The sequence below is a fragment of the Delphinus delphis genome, chromosome 11, assembly GCF_949987515.2.
Source record: "Delphinus delphis chromosome 11, mDelDel1.2, whole genome shotgun sequence".
Lineage (NCBI taxonomy): Eukaryota > Metazoa > Chordata > Mammalia > Artiodactyla > Delphinidae > Delphinus > Delphinus delphis.
This window is the reverse complement of record NC_082693.1, coordinates 39,117,556-39,123,669: the sequence shown is the minus strand read 5'-3', so window position 1 is coordinate 39,123,669 and position 6,114 is coordinate 39,117,556. Positions and strand designations below refer to the sequence as shown.

Below are 6,114 nucleotides of genomic sequence, written 5' to 3'. Positions count from 1 at the left end.
TGCAGCCAAGATAGGTTCTACCAGAAGAGATCTCTCATGAGGTTTCAGTCATGCTGTTGGCCAGGGCGGCAGTCTAATCTGAAGACTCAACTGAGGGAGAATTCTATTCCAAGCTCACTCCCATGGTTGTTGGCAGAATTTAGTATCTGGACAGCTGTTCAATCGAGGGCCTCAGTTCCTTGCTGCCTGTTAGCTGGAGACCTCCTGCATGCAGTTCCTTGACACATGGGCCTCTTCAAAGGGCAGCACAACCTGGCAATTGGCTTCCCTCAGAGCAAGGGAGCAAGGGAGAAAAAGAGAGCCCTTAAAACAGAACCCACAGTCTTTTTCCAAACTAACCTCAGAAACAACATCTTATTACTTTTGCTGTAGTCTGTTAGAAGTGACTCACTAGGCCCAACCTACTGTCAAGGGGAGAACACAGGACATGAATACTAGAAGAAGGGGTACAATGGAGGCCCCATCTTAGAGGCTGTGTATCATATTACTCAGATCTAAAAACTCTATCCCTATATTTAATTGTCACAAATATCAAATTTCTGGCAGTGATGATCTGACTGGCCCAGTTGGGGTTAGAATTTCTCCTTTGGGTCTGTTAGCCTTGGCCAGATGGGGCAAGATCATGTAATACATTTTATTATTTTTAGACACTTCTAGAGAATAGGAAATTGTTGTAGGCTTGTTAGTCACATGAAAATTTGTAACAAAGATACACTATCAAGCTATTATTACAACTATATATAAACCTAAAAAGATTACTTGAGATTTAGTATTGGGAAATCAAGCTAAGGAATGTTTTCACTCAGTCTCATTGATGATTGCCTTACTCTCTAGAGCTAAAGGGAGAGAGTGAGCCATCATTTTATCACCTGCAGAGACAATTTAATGGGACAATTTAGACACATCTTGTCTAAGTCAAATTAGAAGACTCTCAGAATTATGAAGGAAGTAGTGGGGGAGAGAATAAAGAAAACAGATATAGCAGAAATAAGACCAATAAAAGGAGAGATTTTTCAAGAAAAATTCACTTGATGTCCTTGAAAGTCAAGGCGTCTCAAAGGTAAATAGAAAATCATCTTTGCTGACACTGACACAATATTTACATAAAGGCAGATAACATAAGGTAGGCTGAGTATCACTGCTTTGCTTCGATTGTCTTATTTTTAAAGTTATTCTGTAGGGAGTTCTGCTCTCAGTAATGGTGGAGTTTCTTGCAGACCAAGACTACAGCAAAAAACAACTGGAAAATATGAACAAAATTTAAAATAAAAAAAACCTATTTGTAGATATCAGAGAGGTACCAAGGCAGCAAGGACTTGAGGGGCTAAAATCTCAGACAGAAAAGGAGTTCTAGGAGATAAGCCTGACATTCAGTGCTTCTTTTCCCCTTAAGGCATCACTGATTCAAAAGTAGTAACGGAAGTTTGAGAAGCTGAGCAAAAAGCAGTAGCTAAATGGCTGAAAAACAAAACTGGTCTTCCTGTAGTCTTACAGAACTTGTGGGGGGGAAAAAACCTGGAGGTTCAGGACCTAAGAAGATAGAGGAAACCTGGCAATCACCCCTTACTTTTAGTTGAAACCCTCAAAGGCCTACACCTAAGGAGAGACCAGCTCCTATAAATACTAAAGCTCACCTTCTCATTACAAAATCCCTGGCTTGATTAAGAGAGTCTAAGCTTACCCTAACTGACTGTCAGAAGCAAAAACAAACCCTTGCAAGAAGAAGACTACACCATTCAGGGCTTCAAATTATCTCTTTAATTTTTCATAAACCATTTTCAGTATTAAACAAAAAATTACTAGTATTCCAGACAAGATCAAATGACAAAAACTGAAGAGATATCAGAGAAGAGAAACAGATCCACAGAAGAACCAGATACTGGAATTATCAGACTTGAACTTTAAAATAACCATAATGAATAGGTTTGAGAAATTAAATGACAAGAGGGAGAAATTCCATAGAGGAAACTGTATGAAATATGAAATGGAAATTCTAGAACTGAAAAAAAATCACATTTAAGAACTCAACAGTGCTTAACAGCACACTGCACACAAATAAAAAGATAATTAGTGAACTAGAAGACAGGTCAGAAAAATCATCTAGACTGAAGCTCACAGAGATAAAAAAGAAAAAGAACGGGAACTCCCTGGTGGCCCAGCAGTTAGGACTCCTTGCTTCCACTGCAGGGCGCCTGGCTTCAATACCTGGTTGGGGAACTAAGATCCTGCAAGCTGCGCAAAGGAACAACAGTAAGGCTAATAGTTGGCTTCTCAACAAAGTGAGGAAAGCCAAAGATAATGGAATGACACATTCAAAGTGTTGCAAGATAATAACTGCCAAGCTAGAATTCTATACTCAATAAAAAATGTCCTTCAAAAATAAAGACAAGAAAAAGAGAAGAAGACAAATTAAAAACATTTTCAGACAAACAAAAACTGAGAGAACTTGCCACTGGCAGACCTGAATTAAAGGAATACTAAAGGGAATTCTTCAAATAAAAGGAAACTAATCCTAAGTGGAAGCACAGATAAGCAAGAAGAAATTTAGCAATAAAAAGGGTAAATAAGAAGGTAAATCCTGAAGAATATTGAGCTGACATTTAAGGATATGTGAGAACAGGTAAAAATAAAGAATTTATGGAATGAAAAGCTATGATCTTCCAGGAGAACAATTTGCAGATGAATTAAAGGAGAGAATGTTTACTGTCCAGATCTGAATTGTGGCTGGAAAATTAAGCAGAAGGACTATCTCAAAGCAAAGACCTTAAATACAAACAGAAATCATGATGGAAAATACAAGACTTAGAGGATAGATCCAGGAGACCTAATACGCAAATACTGGCAGTTCCAGAAGAGAAAAGAGAACAACAGATGGCAAAACTTTAAAAAATACTATAGATTGCAAATATTTTGTATACAAAAATATACAAAGGCTCAAAAGAGCGCGCGTCCGTCGGATGCTCGCGTGGGGCTGGTACGGCACTGCTCAGGGCTGTGAGAACCTGGTAGCGCGGCTGCAGCCTTGGCGAGGCCGGGAGGAACCGAGCAGCGGGACGGGCCGAGGACTGAGCTAACTGGACAATGGCAGTTAAGTAGGTTTTGAAAAATGTCTGAAGTTTAGTGAACTGCATCTACATTCTGCCTTTTCCCCATCCTTTACAAAAGATTAACGGGATGTTTGAGAAGAGAGCTGTATTAAAAGAAGAGTGTTACAAATGGCTTCAGAACCTATGAATGCAAAACAAGCTAGGAATCGCTTCACAAAGGGGAAAAGGCAACAGCACCAGCAAATAAAGAACAGATCTTCACTTGGTGATGGTGATGGAGAAGACTCCTTTATCTCTGATGCCAATGAAACTTGGAAAGATTTTCATGGTTCTCTTCTTCAGTTTTATGAAAATGGAGAACTCTGTGATATCACATTGAAGGTTGAACTGGTGGCTAGAGCTTGCTGTGAATACATGAAGTTACATTTTCATCCCTCCAGTTGTCTGGCAGTAAGAGCCTTTGCAGAAAGTCACAATCGTATAGACTTAATGGACATGGCAGATCAGTATGCCTGTGAGCATTTTCCTGAAGTGGTGGAGTGTGAAGACTTTGTTCGTTTGCCGCTGTTGCCAGTTGATTTTCTTATGGGTGCTGTGACAAAAGAACAGATTGTCAAACAGAACCTAAAATGTAGAGATTTATTGGATGAAGCAAGAAATTACCACTTTCACTTGAGTAGCATGGCAGTACCTGACTTTGAATACTCCTTTCGGACTACCCCAAGGAAACATACTGCTGGTGTGCTATTTTGTGTAGGTGGTCGAGGTGGATCAGGTGACCCCTTTTGCTGTATCGAATGCTATTCTATCAACAAAAACAGCTGGTTCTTTGGACAAGAAACGAACAGTCGAAGGCGACGTGTGGGTGTAATCTCAGTGGAAGGTAAAGTGTATGCAGTGGGTGGACATGATGGAAATGAACATTTAGGTAGTATGGAGATGTTTGATTGTCTCACTATTAAATGGATGATGAAGGCATCAGTGAACACAAAGAGGCGAGGAATTGCCTTGGCCTCCTTGGGAGGCCCAATTTATGCAATTGGAAGGTTAGATGACAACACTTGCGTCAACGATGTTGAGAGATATGACATAGAATCTGATCAGTGGAGTACAGTGGCACCAGTGAATACTTCCTGTGGAGGAGTTGGCTCTGTGGCTCTTGTGAACCATGTTTATGCAGTAGGTGGCAAGGATGGAGTAGCTTCTCTATCTAGTGTGGAGAGGTGTGATCCACATCTCGATAAATGGATAGAAGTTAAAGAAATGGGTCAGTGAAGAGCAGGCAATGGAGTTAGTGAGCTCCATGGTTGCTTACATGTTGTTGGTGGTTTTGATGATAATTCTCCTGTGAGTTCAGCTGAGCGGTATGATCCTCGAAGCAACAAGTGGGATTATGTAGCAGCCCTTACCACTCCCGGGGGTGGAGTGGGGATCGCAACAGTGATGGGCAAAATCTTTGCAGTTGGTGGTCATAATGGCAATGCATACTTAAATACAGTAGATGCATTTGATCCAGTGCTGAATAGGTGGGAGCTTGTTGGATCTGTGTCTCACCGCAGAGCTGGAGCAGGTGTAGCTGTGTGTGCCTAACTAGGCAAATTCGAGATGTAGGTCGTGGATCCAATAATGTGGTTGACTGTATGTGACTTGAGTTCTAGCCACCAACAATTTAGTCATATCTGATAGGCAAGAAAGACTACCAGGATTTTGTAATGGCCACCTTTGAACAGTTTTAACTACTACTAGAGTCTCATTTAAACGTAAACTGTTGTATTGTGACTACGTGCAACTTTTGAAATTGTAGCTGAAACTACTAGTAATAAAGTTGATATTTCCCACTTTAACAAATAATGAAGTAGGGAAGGAAGACACTCTAACCGCCAAAACCTTGAATTTCCTTTTTTTAAAAAACTATGGATGAATCAAAATGTAAAATGAAGTCATTTGCTGAGCTTTACCTTTTGCCTAAAGGTGTTAACCTTAGGCAGTAGACTTTTCCTAGGGGGATATTGTGAACCTATTCATCAACACAAGGATATCAGGACACATAACAGACCTGCTCCATTTGAAGATCTTTTCTACTTGGTGCTGATGAATTTTTGCCTTGTTTTTTTCTAGGTGTTGATTTTTCAATCCCTTGAATATTTACAGAAATAGGAAAAATGTTTCATCTTTCTGAGTGCCCTTTGGCTGTGTTTTCAGAAGCTTATAGGAATGCTGTAGGAAGCCCTTAATTTCAGTTTGAATTGTTAGGACACAAAAAGATCTAACTGAACTAATTCCACCTGAACGAATCTGCACTTTTATTTTTTCATCTCATGCCGAAAGGATTTGTTTCATAATCAAAAATTGAACCAGAGGGGATATTAGAGGAGAAGGCTTTAAAGTCAACATTATTCTAGTGCCCACTCGAAAGCCTTGAGAGGGAACGGTGTCTGTTACATGACTCCCCAAAGAGGGGACTCCAAAAATATGTTTAACTCTCTTCTTTGATTTAATCATTTCATTTTGAACCCAAGATTTATTATCTTTCTATTTTTCTATTTGCCACCATCATAGTTTTTCTAAACTGTACAGAATCTGGATTTATTTATTATCAGAAAATGAATGCATTTTTAAAAAAACCCTTTATAGACTGTAGTTGAACTGTTGATTACCTCAAGTCCATCATTACCAATAAAAGATATTGTAAAAACAAACCAAAAAAAATACAAAAATCAACTACATTTTTATATACCAAAAATGATTAGAAATTTTAACTTTACAAAGGATATTGTTCATAACAGTATCAAAAGACATATAAAGTGCCTAGGGATAAAATTACCCAAAATATGCAAGACATATTTTAATAAAACTTTATTGAAAAACACTAAAACACACTTAAATACATGAATTATATACTTAGTCTGTGAGTTGGAAGAGTCACCTAATAAAATGTGAGTTCTTCTCAAATCAATCTATAGATTCAATGCAATTCCAATCAAAATCACAAAAGGTTCCATGTGTGCGTTTGCACATGTCATCTAAGCATGCACTTGACAAAGAGCATATATCATAGATGGCACCA

General features: G+C 38.8%; 1 pseudogene; it reads left to right on the top strand.

Moving 5' to 3' along the window:
- The first annotated feature begins 3,202 nt into the window (after positions 1-3,202).
- Positions 3,203-4,693, top strand: LOC132434521 (kelch-like protein 8 pseudogene; annotated as a pseudogene).
- Positions 4,694-6,114: the final 1,421 nt, after the last annotated feature.